The sequence below is a fragment of the Anomaloglossus baeobatrachus genome, chromosome 1, assembly GCF_048569485.1.
Source record: "Anomaloglossus baeobatrachus isolate aAnoBae1 chromosome 1, aAnoBae1.hap1, whole genome shotgun sequence".
Taxonomy (NCBI): domain Eukaryota; kingdom Metazoa; phylum Chordata; class Amphibia; order Anura; family Aromobatidae; genus Anomaloglossus; species Anomaloglossus baeobatrachus.
This window is the reverse complement of record NC_134353.1, coordinates 932,469,719-932,488,986: the sequence shown is the minus strand read 5'-3', so window position 1 is coordinate 932,488,986 and position 19,268 is coordinate 932,469,719. Positions and strand designations below refer to the sequence as shown.

The window sequence follows — 19,268 nt, the reverse complement described above, 5'->3', positions numbered from 1 at the left end:
GCCCTGACTAGTGAAGGCAAGCAAGACGCTAGTTTTGCCACTGCAATAAGAAAACACATGTAAGGTAAGACAAATGAGTGGGTAAATACACAACAGAAGCACTCCTTGGTTTCTTCAAGAAGAAACTGTGCAGCTGCAACAGAAATGACATCACAGCTATGCAACCAACATGGACAGCATAGGTATGAGCTATAGCCGGTATAGGGAGAAGTGAGGAGCAGAGATTTATAGCAGAAGGGAGTGGGCTGCAGCTGAGGTTACAACTACCTGTTAGATCACTGCAGGATAGAAATGGACCTTAACCCCTTCAGTACTGGATGGAATTAAATAAGCTTCAACTCAGGGTAAACAATGAGTGGGCACTAAAGTGGGTCTGTGATCAACAATACGCTGTGACCTTCTGATCCCAGATCTTTCCCTAGTGACACACTCATGACAATTCCTTTGTGATATAAAGGATATTCTTCTGGATAGCATGAGGGGTATCAGGACTCATTTAACCCCATAATTGCTGTACTATCCCTTTGGACCTCAATTGCTCCCACCCTAACAAGTGCAGTCCACTGGTTTCTCTAACATAAACGTGCCCTGAGTGTCCTGAATAGCATTTGTAATGGGTTTCTTCCATGAATGATTCATCAGGGGACTATGCCAGGAGATAACTATCTTAGTGGAATACTAATCACCTAGTAAAGCATAATTTGTAATGTGTGGTGAAAAAAAATGGTGGAATCAATTTTTTTTGCTAGAGGAGAGCTTTACCTATGAATAGTTCATAGCCCAGTGCCCACAAGATCCCAATGGACGGCACATGCCAATACCTGAGACACCCAAGAATGGCATTTACTCTTTAGGGTTCCCAATAAGCAATGCCTGATGTTTTCTGACCTCCCTGACGTTTCTCCTTAATGGTAGCCATTATTCTAGCTCAGACATGTTTGATTCCTTTTTTTCTGCCGACAGTTTTGCCCCCATTGTATATAGGATATCAGCTGAAAAATGGCCACCAAAAATACAAATGTCCTAATATTTGTAGAAAAGCACCAGCCCTCACCCTTCACAAATGAAAACCACTTTTGGTGCACATACCGCTCTAATATGTCCAGGAAATGTCCTGATTCTCATGATGAATAATTTGACAATCATTTTATTTTAGTGGGTAGTTCCTATTCATCACTATTTTGCCAGCACTATAGGATCTATAACTTCCTTTAAATTCCCAGAATGAATTGCTTCTGGCATTTTTCAATTGTTTTCCGGCCCATACCTAAAAAATGTTGTGCATGTACTCCGCAAAGAGAACATGAACAAAAAGACAAAGAACAGCTTAACACTTCCTGTATTACGAAAAAGACCAGCCCCCTACTTCCTGTATTAAAGCAAAGACCAGCCCACACTTCCTGTATTAAGACAATGACCAGCCCCCACCTCCTGTATTAAGGCAAAGACCAGCCCCCACCTGCTGTATTAAGGCAAAGACCAGCCCCCACTTCCTGTATTAAGACAAAGAACAGCCCCCACCTGCTGTATTAAGGCAAAGACCAGCCCCCACTTCCTGTATTAAGGCAAAGACCACCCACCCCCCTTTTCGTGTATTAAGACAAAGACCAGTCCCCACCTCCTGTATTAAGACAAAGACCAGCCCACTCTTCCTGTATTAAGGCAAAGACCAACTCCCACACTTCCTGTAGTAAGACAAAGACCAGCCCACACTTCCTGTAGTAAGACAAAGACCAGCCCACACTTCCTGTATTAAGGCAAAGACCAGCCCAAACTTCCTGTATTAATACGAACACCAGCCACCACTTCCTATATTAAGACAAAGACCAGCCCCCACTTCCTGTATTAAGACAAAGACCAGCCCTCACTTCCTGTATTAAGACAAAGACCAGCCCCCACTTCCTGTATTATAACAAAGACCAGCCTCCACTTCCTGTATTAAGACAAAGACCAGCCCCCACTTCCTGTATTAAGACAAAGACCAGACCCCACCTCCTGTATTAAGACAAAGACCATCCCACACTTCCTGTATTAAGGCAAAGACCAACTTCCACACTTCCTGTAGTAAGACAAAGACCAGCCCACACTTCCTATATTAAGGCAAAGACCAGCCCACACTTCCTGTATTAAGGCAAAGACCAGCCCAAATTTCCTGTATTAATATGAACACCAGCCACCACTTGCTATATTAAGACAAAGATCAGCCCCCACTTCCTTTATTAAGACAAAGACCAGCCCCCACTTCCTGTATTAAGACAAAGACCAGCCTCCACTTCCTGTATTAAGACAAAGACCAGCCCCCACTTCCTGTACTAAGACAAAGACCAGCCGACACTTCCTATATTAAGACAAAGACCAGCCCCCACTTCCTGTATTAAGACAAAGACCAGCCCTCACTTCCTGTATTAAGGCAAAGACCAGCCCCCACTTCCTTTATTGAGACAAAGACCAGTCTCCACTTCCTATATTAAGACAAAGACCAGCCCCCACTTCCTGTATTAAGATAAAGACCAGCCCCCACTTCCTGTATTAAGACAAAGACCAGCCCCCACTTCTTGTATTAAGACAAAGACCAGCCCACACTTCCTGTATTAAGACAAAGACCATCCCCCATTTCCTGTATTAAGACAAAGACCAGCCCCCACTTCCTGTATTAAGACAAAGACCAGCCCCCACCTCCTGTATTAAGACAAAGACCATCACACACTTCCTGTATTAAGGCAAAGACCAACTCCCACACTTCCTGTAGTAAGACAAAGACCAGCCCACACTTCCTATATTAAGGCAAAGACCAGCCCACACTTCCTGTATTAAAGCAAAGACCAGCCCAAATTTCCTGTATTAATACAAACACCAGCCACCACTTGCTATATTAAGACAAAGACCAGCCCCCACTTCCTGTATTAAGACAAAGACCAGCCCTCACTTCCTTTATTAAGACAAAGACCAGCCCTCACTTCCTTTATTAAGACAAAGACCATCCCACACTTCCTGTATTAAGGCAAAGACCAGCCCAAATTTCCTGTATTAATACAAACACCAGCCACCACTTGCTATATTAAGACAAAGACCAGCCCCCACTTCCTGTATTAAGACAAAGACCAGCCTCCACTTCCTGTATTAAGACAAAGACCAGCCCCCACTTCCTGTACTAAGACAAAGACCAGCCGACACTTCCTGTATTAAGGCAAAGACCAGCCCCCACTTCCTTTATTAAGGCAAAGACCAGCCTCCACTTCCTGTATTAAGACAAAGACCAACCCCCCCACTTCCTGTATTAAGACAAAAACCAGCCCCCACTTCCTATAGTAAAACAAAGACTAGCCCCTACTTCCTGTATTAAGACAAAGACCAGCCCCCACTTCCTGTATTATGATAAAGACCAGCCCACACTTCCTGTATTATGACAAAGACCAATCCCCCACTTCCTGTATGAAGACAAAGACCAGCCCCCACTTCCTGTATTAAGACAAAGCCCAGCCTCCACTTCCTGTATTAAGACAAAGACCAGCCAACACTTCCTGTATTAAGACAAAGACCTGCCCCCACTTCCTGTATTAAGACAAAGGCCAGCCCCCACTTCCTGTATTAAGACAAATATCAGCTCCCACTTCCTATATTAAGACAAAGACCAGCCCCCACTTCCTGTATTAAGACAAAGACCAGCCCCCACTTCCTGTATTAAGACAAAGACCAGCCCCCACTTCCTGTATTAAGACAAAGACCAGCCCCCACTTCCTGTATTAAGACAAAGACCAGCCCCCACTTCCTGTATTAAGACAAAGACCAGCCCCCACTTCCTGTATTAAGACAAAGACCAGCTCCCACTTCCTGTATTAAGACAAAGACCAGCCCCCACTTCCTGTATTAAGACAAAGACCAGCCCCCCACTTCCTGTATTAAGACAAAGACCAGCCCCCATTTCCTATAGTAAAACAAAAATCAGCCCCCACTTCCTGTATTAAGACAAAGCCCAGCCCCCCACTTCCTGTATTAAGACAAAGACCAGCCCCCCACTTCCTGTATTAAGACAAAGACCAGCCCCCCACTTCATGTATCAAGACAAAGCCCAGCCCTTACTTCCTGTATAAACACAAAGATCCACCCCTGAGTAGATTCTCCATTAGGGTCTGTTGAAAAAGTATTTAACCTCAAGTTATCTTAAGTGCATAACCACCTTTAAATAATTGGACTATTAGAGTTGGAGGTAATCGTATTGATTGTCAAATTCCCAATTTATGTTGACAAATAAAAGCATGTTCCAGCTCCTATAGTGCTGGCAGAAATCTGATGAAGAGGAGGCACCCACTGAAAGACAATGATTGAGAAAGGTGACATCATTTCTCTCCACAATGACATCCCTGTTGTTAATAAATCACTTGCTTATTTGTCCGGATTGTTCCTACAATCTAATGGCTGCGCTGGAGATGACATCTTTAATGACTTTTGAAATAAATATGTATTTTGAACCAGAGCGGGACACATCGAGGGTTAATTACACTATGCTTCATGGCGGAATTGTCCAGGCAAGAGCGGCGCATTATACAATCACCGCTTCTTACTGCACAAAATGCTAATTGATTTGAGTCTGAGCCTCGGAGAGATGCACACATCTGTTCTCCCTAAAGGTGCAGAAACAGGCGCGGTGTGCCTCCATACAGGCGCTGTGTGCCTCCATACAGGCGCTGTGTGCCTCCATACAGGCGCGGTGTGCCTCCATACAGGCGCGGTGTGCCTCCATACAGGCGCGGTGTGCCTCCATACAGGCGCGGTGTGCCTCCATACAGGCGCGGTGTGCCTCCATACAGGCTTGGTGTGCTTCCATACAGGTGCGGTGTGCCTCCATACAGGTGCGGTGTGCCTCCATACAGGCGCGGCGTGCCTCCATACAGGTGCGGCGTGCCTCCATACAGGTGCGGTGTGCCTCCATACAGGTGCGGTGTGCCTCCATACAGGCGCGGTGTGCCTCCATACAGGCGCGGCGTGCCTCCATACAGGCGCTGTGTGCCTCCATACAGGCGCGGTGTGCCTCCATACAGGCGCGGTGTGCCTCCATACAGGCGCGGTGTGCCTCCATACAGGCGCGGCGTGCCTCCATACAGGCGCGGTGTGCCTCCATACAGGCGCGGTGTGCCTCCATACAGGCGCGGTGTGCCTCCATACAGGCATGGTGTGCTTCCATACAGGTGCGGTGTGCCTCCATACAGGTGCGGTGTGCCTCCATACAGGCGCGGTGTGCCTCCATACAGGCGCGGTGTGCCTCCATACAGGCATGGTGTGCTTCCATACAGGTGCGGTGTGCCTCCATACAGGTGCGGTGTGCCTCCATACAGGCGCGGTGTGCCTCCATACAGGCGCGGTGTGCCTCCATACAGGCATGGTGTGCTTCCATACAGGTGCGGTGTGCCTCCATACAGGTGCGGTGTGCTTCCATACAGGCGCGGTGTGCCTCCATACAGGCGCGGTGTGCTTCCATACAGGTGCGGTGTGCTTCCATACAGGCGCGGTGTGCTTCCATACAGGTGCGGTGTGCCTCCATACAGGCGCGATGTGCCTCCATACAGGCGCGGTGTGGCTCCATACAGGCGCGGTGTGCTTCCATACAGGCGCGGTGTGCCTCCATACAGGCGCGGTGTGCCTCCATACAGGCATGGTGTGCTTCCATACAGGTGCGGTGTGCCTCCATACAGGCGCGATGTGCCTCCATACAGGCGCGGTGTGGCTCCATACAGGCGCGGTGTGCTTCCATACAGGCGCGGTGTGCCTCCATACAGGCGCGGTGTGCCTCCATACAGGGGCAGTGTGCCTCCATACAGGCGCAGCCGCAAAATCCTACATTGGTGTCAAAATTAAGGCCGATTCTAGAGTTTTATCACCGGACGGAGTCTGATTCTCCCTGATATTTATGCTTCATTTTACATGGATATTGGATTCATTGGCATCTGTCAAGAAGACGGCGAAGAAGGAGCAGCGCATATGAATGATCAGGGGTGGAAGTCTGCATATCAATGGAGGTGTGGAAGCATCAAAGGAGGCCCTGACAGGCAAAAACTAATGGCAAAATGTGCAGGGAGAATAATAATGGGCTCAAGCCATGTAAAATGAATGATGGTGATGGATAATGATGACTAGGGGGCCAACAATCTAGAGGAATTATTATTATTATTATTATTATTATTATTATTATTATTATTATTATTATTGTAGTACAACCTAGAATATTAATAATAATAATAACAATAATAATAATCATATATTATTATTATTATTATTATTATTATTATTATTATTATTAGTATTATTATTATCATCATTAATAATAATAATAATAATAATAATAATAATAATAATAATAATAATAATAATAATAAATAGACAAATGATTATGAATAATTGAATAATAATAGAACATAACAATATTATGTTAATATTTTATTACAATTATTAAAATATTATCTATTATTATTATTATTATTAGTAGTAGTAGTAGTAGTAGTAGTAGTAGTAGTAGTAGTAGTAGTAGTAGTAGTATATTTTAACATTAATTAATATTGTAAAACGATTATATGTCTTATATCATGATTAATAATGATTAATATTAATATAATATAATAGTAATAATAATAGCAGAACATCAAATTAATATTTTAAGTTTAAAATTAAATTATTATTATTTATAATAAATAATAATAATAATAATAATAATAATAATATAAATATAAATAATAATAATAATAATAATAATAATAATAATAATAATAATAATAATATAACAACCTTAAATTAATATTTTAAGATCATGATGAAAAGTAATAATAATAATAATAATAATAATAATTTTTAGTCACTGCATATAATAAAAAAAATAATTATATTATGTTTATTAATATATCTTTAAATCATATTTTGTATTTGAGGTGACTAGAGACTTTAAACTTTGGGGTTTGTATCAAACAAAGACTTGACAAAAAAATCAGTGTTCGAGTTCGGAGTTCGGGTGCTGTTCCTATGCTAGCTATTTGTGCGAGCATCGCTGTGCTCGAGTACACTCGATCCCTTGCTCAGTACGAGCTGCTTGTAGTCTATGAATGGCACTAGCAGCGGTTAAAATCAGCAATATCGGATACAGTATCTACAAAAAAATGAAAACCCCCACCCACTCGCCCCAGAAATGATCCGTTTATGGCTGGCTACAAACTGCCTAATCAATTACTTCAATTGAGGTTCAGGTCTAGTTCAGGTCCAGAAGCTGCAGAATCCGGACTTCCATGGGTCCGCTCATCCATACAGGTCACTGCTAAACATAAGCTGTGATATGTGTACATGAGGAATGATACCATTTCTGGCCATTATATGATTGGTATCCTACACTGTCACCAGTTTTCTCCTCTGTAGGCTCTGGCTCTAATCTTCACTTGTCTCTGAGCTGGTGGGTGAAGAACAGCTATTATGATGACTCCAATAAATGGACAGACATGGAGGATTCCTGCTCTCCAGCCTTTATGTATCACATGTTCAGAAGCAGCAGCAGCATGGAGGACATTGTACAGCAGCATGGAGGACATTATACAGCAGCATGGAGGACATTATACAGCAACATGGAGGATATTGTACAGCAGCAGCATGGAGGACATTGTACAGCAGCAGCATGGAGGACATTGTACAGCAGCAGCATGGAGGACATTGTACAGCAGCAGCATGGAGAACATAGTATAGCAGTACTGAGCGGTGCAGCTGTGAATCCAGCTCAGGGATAAGCAAAATCACTCATTGAGTGCAGCACAATCTTTTCACTCTGATCCTTATTTCTTCTCACATGTCCCTCTTAATGGACTATAGGAAGCATAGCAGCAATACTATAATGAAAATTATACAGCAGTGCTGAGCAGTGTAGCTGTAAGTATAGCACAAAGGTGGGATAAAACACTTACTAAAAAACAGCTTCACTCTCATTCTGCTCCTCCCTTTTTCTCCCTCCCTTTATCATAGACTTCAATAAACAGCTGTAATCTGTTCCCTCAGTGAGCTGACAGATAGTCCTGCTTTGACCATGATGGATTAGTGTATCAGTGTGAATGATAAGACAGGGAGGAGGGGAGAAGTGGCTCATAAGTGGAGAAAGAAGCATATTTTCCTGAAATTTTTCAATGTTACGTATAGTAAATTTACTTGTATTACAGAATTAGGCACTGGCAGACACAAACCGAGGGGGGCCCCAGTGCAAAAAACAGTATATGGGCCCTTTGAAGCCCAAAAACTCATCAAAATGCACAACCCCAACTGCCTTGGGGGTAGAAATAGGCCCACTGACATCCTGGGCCCTTGTGTGGTTACACGGGCTGCACCAATGATATGTCAATAAGTGTGGGGAAAAGATGGCCAGGAGAGGCCGGAGGCTGCGCTCTGCACAGCAGCGTTCTGCACTGCACATGCAGTGGAAAAAAAGCAGTCGGGAGGATATTCAGTGACCACTGCAAAGCACAGGGACACAGAGGCGCGGGGGGAGGGTGGGGGGCATATCAGAGTCTGGACATGTGGCTGCAATGGAGCAGTTGGAGCAGGAATCGCATAACATTGTGTATGGAGACCCCCATAACCTCATACCCCACCTTACCCTACATTCCCCTCTGATCATCACAATATCCCTGAAGTGTAAATGAGGCCGGTGATTTATTATAATACCGCCACCTGCTGCTGAGCCGCCTGCTGGAGGAATAAACATGTTTCCAGGCTCCCATGGTCTTCGCTGGTTCTTTGTGTGAGCGCTGGTTATGATGGAGCCTGATTAATGATTTGCCTCTGCAGTCTAAGTGCTGCTTAATTAAAAGCTATGTATTATATTGCACAGCGGAGATACAGACCTGGAAATAACACCGCCAAATAAGTGCTGCTATCACCAGCGGGATCTGGGGTGCTGTCACCGTCTCCCAGAGTGCAAAGTAATGACAGAGAGGAGCAGGGCAGCGGGAGAGGAGAGGCCCAACAAAGCGCCAGCAAGACAGGGAAGCCGGGGCATTTATCAGATTGTACATGGGAGGAATTAATACTCTATTATTTTATTAATATACTATGGAAAAAGGAGGAAGGGAGGAAGGAGGAAAGAAAGGAAGGAAGGGAAGGAAGGAAGGAAGGAAGGGAGGGAGGAAAGAAGGAAGGAAGGAAGGGAGGGAGGGAGGGAAGGAAGGAAGGAAGGAAGGAAGGAAGGAAGGGAGGGAGGGAGGGAAGAAGGAAGAAAGGAAGAAAGGAAGAAAGGAAGGAAGGAAGGAAGGGAGGGAGGATAGAAGGAAGGGAGGGAGGGAGGGAAGGAAGGAAGGAAGGAAGGAAGGGATGGAGGGAGGGAAGAAGGAAGAAAGGAAGAAAGGAAGGAAGGAAGGAAGGGAAGGAAGGGAGGGAGGAAGAAAGGAAGAAAGGAAGGAAGGAAGAAAGGAAGGAAGGGAAGGAAGTGAAGGAAGGGAGGGAGGAAGAAAGGAAGAAAGGAAGGAAGGAAGGGAGGGAGGAAGATAGGAAGGAAGGGAGGGAAGGAAGGGAGGGAGGAAGAAAGGAAGGAAGGGAGGGAGGAAGAAAGGAAGGAAGGAAGGGAGGGAAGGGATGGAAGGAAGGAAGGAAAGGAAGGGAGGGAGGGAGGAAGGAAGAAAGGAAGGAAGAAAGGAAGAAAGGAAGGGAAGGAAGGGAGGGAGGAAGAAAGGAAGAAAGGAAGGAAGGAAGGAAGAAAGGAAGGAAGGGAAGGAAGCGAAGGAAGGGAGGGAGGAAGAAAGAAAGAAAGGAAGGAAGGGAGGGAGGAAGAAAGCAAGGAAGGGAGGGAAGGAAGGGATGGAAGGAAGGAAGGAAAGGAGGGAAGGAAGGGAGGGAGGAAGAAAGGAAGGAAGGGAGGGAGGAAGAAAGGAAGGAAGGGAGGGAGGGAAGGGATGGAAGGAAGGAAGGAAAGGAGGGAAGGAAGGGAGGGAGGAAGAAAGGAAGGAAGGGAGGGAAGGAAGGGAGGGAGGGAGGGAGGAAGAAAGGAAGGGAGGGAAGGAAGGAAGGGATGGAAGGAAGGAAGGAAGGAAGGAAGGAAGGGAGGGAAGGAAGGGATGGAAGGAAGGAAGGAAGGGAGGGAAGGAAGGGAGGGAGGGAGGAATAAAGGAAGGAAGGGAGGGAAGGAAGGGATGGAAGGAAGGAAGGAAGGGAGGGAAGGAAGGGATGAAGGAAGGAAGGGAGGGAAGGAAGGGATGGAAGGAAGGAAGGGAGGGAAGGAAGGGATGGAAGGAAGGAAGGGAGGGAAGTCTTCAGATTACATAGCAAATTAACAACAGATTGGACATTTACAACACAGGCATCCCTGAATTCTAAGTCTTAACCCTTGCAGTATACTGTCTTCAGATTACATAGCAAAAACCTGCTGATAGCTTCCATTTAAGCATTTCATAGTAAATGATTATAAGCTCTGTAGATCAGGATCCTTCGATGACACTTGTATCCAGGAGACGTCTGGAGTGAATGGTTCTGTATCATGGACACGTTGCTCTAAATCCTCCTAAACGTCCAGGATCCTCTTGACTTTCATACCTTCTGTATAACAGGAGCCTCTATGGTGTCCACATCCACCGCCTCCGGCAATTTGATGACACCGCCGGCACCATCTTACAAAGTCGTGACCTATGGACCTATGGGGACTCAATTAAAGTAGAATTTTCTATAGTGTTGTCTTCTGGGTGCCCCCCCTTGTACATGATCATGGAAGGACCCCCCCCAATCAAACCCATCCCAATGCAATTGTCTATGAACTTAGGACCATAGGGCACTTTGATTTATGGATGTAGCAGAGCTGAATGTGCGTTGGTGTCGTTCATGTACCTTAATGACTTTTTAAGATGCTTTAATGCAGTAGGATTACCTGCAGCCCTATAGAATCCCCCCATAAGGACTTTTACAAATGCATCCCTTCTATGACCACCCTATAACGTTGTGAGCACTACAAATCCCATAATGCAATGCGAGCTGTTTACGCCTGGGTGCCAATAATTATTGTTATTGAATCTTAGCAACCAGCGCAGAAGGGAGGGATAGATCATTACTATAATTAGATGTCAGCAGGAACCATGTATCCCTTTAAGGTGGGGGGGCGGGGGATAGGAAGTTAATATGTTCATCATAGTTTTATAAAAAAAAAAAATGTCTAATATGGAGATAAGGAGTTCTGTCCAGCGCTGATTAAAAGGCACTGCTCTTTTTTTTTTTTTTTTTAAGACCTGACCAGACTGGTGTACTTACTTTGATAATGTACACTACAGTTCAAAAGTTTGGGGTCACCAGACAATTTTGTCTTTTCCATGAAAAATCATACTTTTATTTACAAATGAGTTGATAATGAATAGAGAATATCGTCCAGACATTGATGAGGTTAGAAATAATGATTTTTCTTGAAATAATAATTTTCTCTTCACACTTGGCTTTCAGCACAGAACGCTCCTTTGCAGCAATTCCAGCTTTACAGACCTTTGGCATTCTAGCTGTTAATTTGCGGAGGTAATCTGGAGATATTTCCCCCCATGCTTCCGCCTCCCACAAGTTGTATTGGCTTGATGGGCACTTTTTGCACCATACGGTCAAGCGGCTCCCACAACAGCTCTATAGGGTTGAGATCTGGTGACTGGGCGGCCACTCCATTACAGATAGATACCAACTGCTGCTTCTTCCCTAAATAGTTCATGCATAATTTGGAGGTGTGCTTTGGGTTATTGTCCTGTTGTAGGATGAAATTGGCTCCAATCAAGCGCTGTCCACAGGGTATGGCATGGCGTTGCAAAATGGAGTGATAGCCTTCCTTATTCAAAATCCCTTTTACATTGTACAAATCTCCCACTTTACCAGCACCAAAGCAACTCCAGACCATCACATACCTCCACCATGCTTGACAGATGGCGTCAAGCACTCTTCCAGCATCTTTTTACTTGTTCTGCGTCTCACAAATGTTTTTCTGTGTGATACAAACACCTTAAACTTCGATTCGTCTGTCCATAACACTTTTTACCAATCTTCCTCTGTCCAATGGCTGTGTTCTTTTGCCCATATTAATCTTTTCCTTTTATTAGTCAGTCTCAGATATGGCTTTTTCTTTGCCACTCTGCCCTGAAGGCCAGCATCCCGGAGTCGCATCTTCACTGTAGACATTGACACTGGCATTTTGCGGGTACTATATAATAAAGCTGCCAGTTGAGGACCTGTGAGGCATGGATTTCTCACACTAGAGACTCTAATGCACTTGTCTTGTTGCTCAGTTGTGCAGCGCGGCCTCCACTTCTCTTTCTACTCTGGTTACAGCCTGTTTGTGCTCTCCTCTGAAGGGAGTAGTACACATCGCTGTAGGAAATCTTCAGTTTTTTGGCAATTTCTCGGAAGATCCTTAATTTCTAAGAACAAGAATAGACTGTCGAGTTTCACATGAAAGTTCTCTTTTTTTCTGAACATTTTGAGAGTTTAATGGAACCAACAAATGTAATGCTCCAGATTCTCAACTAGCTCAAAGGAAGGTCAGTTTTATAGCTTCTCTAATCAGCAAAACTGTTTTCAGCTGTGCTAACATACTTGCACAAGGGTTTTCAAGGGATTTCTAAACATCCATTAGCCTTCTAACATAGTTATCAAATACAATGTACCGTTAGAACACTGGAGTGGTGGTTGTTGGAAATAGGCCTCTATACACCTATGTAGATATTGCATTCAAAACCAGACGTTTGCAGCGAGAATAGTCATTTACCAAATTAACAATGTATAGAGGGGATTTCTGTGTATTTTAATGTTAGCTTCATTGAATCTCCTAAGGCCCTGTCACACACAGAGATAAATCTGCGGCAGATCTGTGGTTGCAGGGAAATTGTGGACAATCAGTGCCAGGTTTGTGGCTGTGTACAAATGGAACAATATGTCCATGATTTCACTGCAACCACAGATCTGCCAAAGATTTATCTCTGCGTGTAAAGTGGCCTTTAGACTTGACCAGACGGGTGTACTTACTTTGATAATGTGCAGTATGTAAAAACAGCTGCACGTTTGTGAACGTTTTCCTGCCAAACATTAAAATAAACATGATAACACTCACACAAATGCTTATTTTAGTATCTGGATTATACAGACATTCTGACATGGATTTTCAAAGTAAGTACACCAGACTCACCAGGTCTAACAAATCTATTGAATAATGTGTTCACTTTGTAGAGTGAAATCAGGCGACAAATGGTTTTTAATAATTAAAAAAAAATGCAGTTGACAAGAAAACTCCTTTGGAATATTTACTGCTTTTTCAGTCACTTGATCAGCGGCGCATCTTTAGGCTAATTTCACACATCAGTTTTTTTCCATCAGGCACAATCCGGAAAAAAACGGGTAAAACGGATCGGGCGCCGGATCTGTTTTATCCCCATTGATTTGTATTAGCGCCGGATTGTGCCTGATGGCTTTGCGTTGCATCCGGCTTTTGCCGGATCCGTCATAATTGCCTAAAGCGGTGGCCGGAGGGAACGTATCTTGTAACATTTTTTTTTGTCCGGCAAAAAACCGCATCGCGCCGGATCCGGCGCGATACGGCATGTTTTCCAATGGAAGCCTATGGACGCCGGATCTGGCGTAATGCAGTAAAAAACGGATGCGGCCTCCGGATCCATTTCTGTAAACTGAGCATGCTCCAATGTATTGAAAAAAACGGATTCAGCAAAAAAACGGACAAAAAGGATGCAAAAACGGAGGCGCCGGATCCGTTTTTTGACGGATCAGGTATATTGGAACCGTCAAAAAAAAGGATCAGGCACATCAGTTTTTGCATATTCTGCGCCGGATCCGTTGCATCAGGCACACGCCGGATTGTGCCTGATGCCAAAAACTGATGTGTGAAATTAGCCTTACATCTGAATTAGGCTACTTTCACACATCCGGATTTTTGCTCTGCGGCACAATACGGCGTTCTGCAGAAAAACCGCAACCGGCTTTTGTAACGCCGATTGCGGTTTTTTTTGCATTGACTTACATTAGTGCCGCATTGTGCCGCAGGGGCTTGCGTTCGGTCCGGTTTTTGCCGCATGCGGCAGATGTAGCCGATGCGGCGGCCGGATCGAACGTTCCCTGCAACGTTTTTTGCTCCGGCAAAAAACACCGCATCGCGCCGCATCCGGCCGCTGCGGCGCATTTTTCAATGCATCCCTATGGAGGCCGGATGCGGCGCGATGCGGAAAAAACCGCATCCGGTCGCCGCATGCGGTATTTTCCACTGCGCATGCTCAGTAGCATGCCGCAACCGGAAAAAACCGGACCGGCCGCATGTAAAAACTTATGCAAAGGATGCGGTGTTTTCACCGCATCCGTTGCATAGTTTTCACAGCCGGATTGAGCCGCAGGGCTCAAACCGGATGTGTGAAAGTAGCCTTACCAGGTAACTGCAGCGCTGAGATGGTAATTTTCGCTACCAATATCCAAATGATCATTTTTCTTAAGACCGCTGCTTCCGGTCACCAGATGGAAACATTATTGCGTATACACAGACTGTAAACCAGCCACAGCTGCGGGTTTGTTACAGTTGCATCCGGTCCAAAAGGTTTTCTGCACATTGAATAAAGCAGCAGGAAACATCAATGTGATGTAATGCTGCAATGTGTAAATGGAGGGTGTTGTTTTATTTTAACCCCTTCACAGCCCTCAAAAGAATCCAGCAAATTGGCAAACCAGTCCCATGTCACATGTCCAGTCGCCATCCGTTATCACGAATCCGTCAGAGATAGGCTTGAATAAAAGCGTTGTAGGGATTAGGGACAGGTTCTGGGTCAGAGTCTCCCTTTACCTTGTGAGGCTCTGCTGATTAAATGTATTCCCTTTCCTTTGGGGACGACAGGGTTAATATTAGTTGGCTCTCCAGTATCTTATAACTCCTGGTCAGGTGTTTTCGGTTTGGACCACTCCCAGTCCCTATAGATAACCCTCTACTTCCAGCAGCGGGTGCCGGTTATTCTCAGTCATATGGAAGCTTGGCCACGAGGTGAAAGGAGCCGGAGAAGCCCTCTCTGCTACTTAATGTGTTGGCTGCAGCAGGTTGTAAGGTATGACAGTTTCCCAGTTGTCTGATTACTTCCCCCTTTTATCCTGTTTTCCCCTGTACACCAGGGCTTGGACAGGAGTTAGGGTCACGCTGGTGACTCAGACCTCATTACCATCAAGCGTACCCCTGAGCTGAGGGGCAGCCTAGGTGTCCCAGTCCCCGTGACACTTTGTCCTGAAAAATTTAGAAAAATCCAATAATTTGGGGAAAATGTATAATGAATCTGATCCATTATCAATTGATTCACTCATCTCTAACATTGTGACAGTGGACGACATGACAAACACAGCTCAACTATGTCAGTAAATGATCTATTCTGCTGGTGGCTCTTGGCCCATCTGTGCCCCTATTTATACTGTATACAATCCTCAAAGCTTTGATGTAAAGCAATATGTTGAGATTTTGACCCCCTGGGTCAGAAGTCATTGAATAAGAAAATATAAATTGTGATGCGATATTCGGCTCTGAACACACCTACTGGCACGGTGTTGGGAGACTCTGTTCACACTACAAAGTTTCCATGTTGTTTTGTCTTTGTGCTTTCCAACCCTCCCCGAGGTTGTCGGAGAGGGGGCTATGATCAAGGCCTGGAAAGGAGTTAGGTTCACGCTGGTGGCTCGGACCTGGCTACCATCAAACCTACCTCCAAGATAAGGGTCTCAAGTCTGGGGCCCCTGTCCTGTCTTCACATGTGGCATCCAGGGGGCAGGGGATTAACCACATTGCCGGGCCGGTGGTGTTGGTTCAGGGGATGGCACGGGTGGCCCTGCCTGGCTTTGTGCCCTGAGGTGTCCACAATAAAAGGGGGCAGCCAGAGAATAGACCCCGCTGCTGTTGCCGTCCTCCAGGGCTGATGGTAGTAGCAGCGACGATGGTATCACTCCCCACAGGTGGAGCCAATTCCGAGGAGGATGTTGAGGGGAGTAGTGGTGGCTGTGGCCCACCACTGTGATGGGCCCCGTCGACCTCAGATAAGTTGGAAAAAGCCACCGGTGTTTGGAAAGTGTGTCCTTTTTAAGAGTTGCCTCTCCAGTAGTGAGGAACCTGGGCTGAGCGTTCCGCTCCAAGCCTAGGCCTCGGAAAAGAAGAAAATGAAGAAGATGGTGGTGGTGTTGTGTCGCCAGAACTGATGTCTCGGGTAGACTGACTAAGGATCGTGTAAAGTTGCTCCTACTTCTACCCCAAGTGGAACCTGCCTCAACTGGTGGTTGTCCTAGTGACCGGGAAATTCCCATGCTTCGTGATGGCCAACCCCCTGCCTACCCTAGTCCAGCTCCCCAGTGAGAAGGCTCCTAACTGTATGTAAGGTGTTAATGTGGAACACCGGTGATTAACCCCCGCCTTACCCGAGGTGAATACTGCACCTTAAATGAGGGGCAGTACTCTGTGGCGTCTGGAGCCGCAGGGGTGCCACACACATACCCTGTGACAAATTTTGTAAAAAAATTAAGACACTTTTGCAAAAATAAAATCCATGACTGGTTTGGTGCCTGTGACTACATCTGTAAAGACCCCACAAACAAAGCGTGTCAGGATTTACAACGGTTGCGGTAATAGTCGGCGTCTCCTATTTCTTTCTAACTGTAAGGTGCTGTCATCATAACTAGCCGGGTGAAAAATGGCAACGAGGATGATTACTTTCTGAATTTTGCTGACACGTCAGAACAGGGAACGTTTTGCAAGAATCATCTTTGCTCGCGTCTTATTACAGCCCGGCGTTAAGCAGTTTCACAAATCTACTTCATCTTCTATTAAATCATATCAGATCTGCGCACACAGACATCAAGGTCAACATGCAAATTGGCGCGCGTGTTCTTGCCGAGTAATAATGTTTATGATCAGCGGCTATAATATCATGCCATTAGTGAGCGATGAGAGCACGTTCCCTTATACCACACGGCACTCTATACATATACATTAATGCTGAAAGGCATAAGACGCCGCAGATACAAAGGCCGGGGAGAGCATGCTCTGGACGAGGCGCCATCGTGTGACACTAAAGGTGGCTGGAATAACTACCAAACCCGCTGACCATTTATGATCTACAGTGTGTCCACCCGTATCCTGTCCACCGCCATTAACTTGAGAATGGCTGCAGCTATAGGCATAGAAGTGGTGTCTAGGTATAGTAAAGTAGCCATGCGCTACGCAATGAAACCACCTATAGCGCCACCTGGTGGAAAACAGCGGAGTTAGCATTTTTATCTCGAAAACGGAACGAGATAGAGAAATAAAGTGAATGAAAAAATTGTAGGGCATCATCAATTCAATACGAATCGACACCTTGCATACAGAAATGCTATGATATGAAACTAATGACCCCCCCAAAACATTGAATGCTGGTCACGCATATGGTGCTCATTTAACTTTGATGCTCAAAGTGGCCCCCGTCGGCTGCAATGCACATCTGGCCTCTGGACAGCATACTGTATCTTGCTGCACGTTGTGCAATATGGTAGGGGACACGTTTGCACAAGCATCTGTGATACGTGGTCGTAGGTCCTGCAATGTTGGTGGAGGGGTCGCATACACCTGCTGTTTGATGTGACCTCACAGAAAGAAGTCCAATGGGGTCAGGTCAGGTGAGCGTGGAGGCCACTCCATGCAGCCACCATACCCAATGACTTGTAGGAAGGTCTCCATGAGGTATCGCTTCACGTCCGCAGCCTTGTGAGTTTTACACCTTCTAATCATAGCATTTCTGTATGCAAGGTGTCGATTCGTATTGAATTGATGACGCCCTACAACTTTGTAATTCACTTTTTTTCTCTATTTCGTTCTATTTTCGAGATAAAAATGCTAACTCCGTTGTTTTCCACCAGGTGGTGCTATAGGTGGTTTCATTGCATAGCGCATGGCTACTTTACTATACCTAGACACCACTTCTATGCCTATAGCTGTCGCCGTTCTCAAGTTAATGGCCGTGGACAGGACATGGCTGGACACATTGTATGAAGGTCTCCTGACTTTTCATTGACGGCAGATATCAGAATGGAAGGGATTGAGCATGTGGATTTTAATAGGCTCTATCCTCCGTTCTAAAGGGAAATACATTGCACCTTCTCAATTTCTCAATGGAAAAAAAAATCACACTCAACCAATCTGATTTCCAAAGGTTGATCTTCTTGTTCTGGAGTGAACTTGTGTATTGGGGATTCGGGGGAGGTATCTGTGAACCAAAATGTGGTTTGGATGACAGTTATATAATGTGTATGGGGGCCGTAAAATAGGTTTCATCTGCCAACTATCTTATCTCTGTGGCAGGTCCTATAGATTTTACAATGTTGGAGAGACTACTATTCTATAGGGGGAGTCCAAAGTTTGGAAATGTTCTGTAGGAAATTGACCTCATTATGACTAGAGATGAGCGATCCTGATTGGCAAAGATCGGAAAATGTTAAAATCTATGGTATGGCCGGATCGGGATCGAATATCCGAACACTTACTGCAAAGGTTGGCAATGTTGCCAAGGATCAGTAATGGTTCGAATGGCATAAAACATCCTCTCCCTGCCCATTACAGTCATGTCAAGTATTGGCATGGATGTAATTGGCCACTGCAAAAAAAAAAAAGGAAACAAAAGGGTTAAAGCAGTACATACCGAGTCTCCCCGCAGCGCTAGTTCCGGGCCCGCTAATTATCTTTCATACATATTCACTGCTTTCTCCGCCCACCATCTCTTATTGGCTGAAGTCAGACCGCGCTCCCACCCTCTTTGACAGCATTATACTGCTGGTGTAAAATAAATAAATTTAAAAAAATGCCAAATGGTTCTCCTAAATATTGATACCAGCACAGATTCGGCATACAGGTACAGGCTGCAGTTCCCCGCCGTTCACTTTTCTTGGCCGTGTATCAAAATGACTTTTTTAAAATTATTTAAACAAATAATTAAAAAAAAAAAACCACACATGTGTGGTCCCCTCTAATTTTGATACCCAGGTAAGGCCCGATAGCTGGGTGCTGGTATTCTCAGGCTGGGGAGACCCATGGTTATTGGCCCCCCCCCAGCCTAAAATTAGCATCCTGCAATCGCCCATGATTGTCGCATTAATTTGATGCGACAATCCCGGAACTTTACCTGGCTCTTCCCGATTGCCCTGGTACAGTGGCAATTGGGGTAGTAAGGGGTTAATGGCAGCCCACAGCTCCAAAGACAGGATGCTCTGTACAGCGGAATCATGACAGTCTTATATACTTTGGTTCATAC

The 19,268-nt window shown here is 45.2% G+C and overlaps 1 protein-coding gene across 1 annotated transcript in view; it reads left to right on the top strand.

Annotated features, from left to right (window-relative positions):
- The window catches only part of DCC (DCC netrin 1 receptor), a 1,217,792-nt gene that overhangs the window by 231,979 nt on the left and 966,545 nt on the right, over positions 1 to 19,268 (top strand). The gene's annotated exons all lie outside the window — the stretch shown is intronic.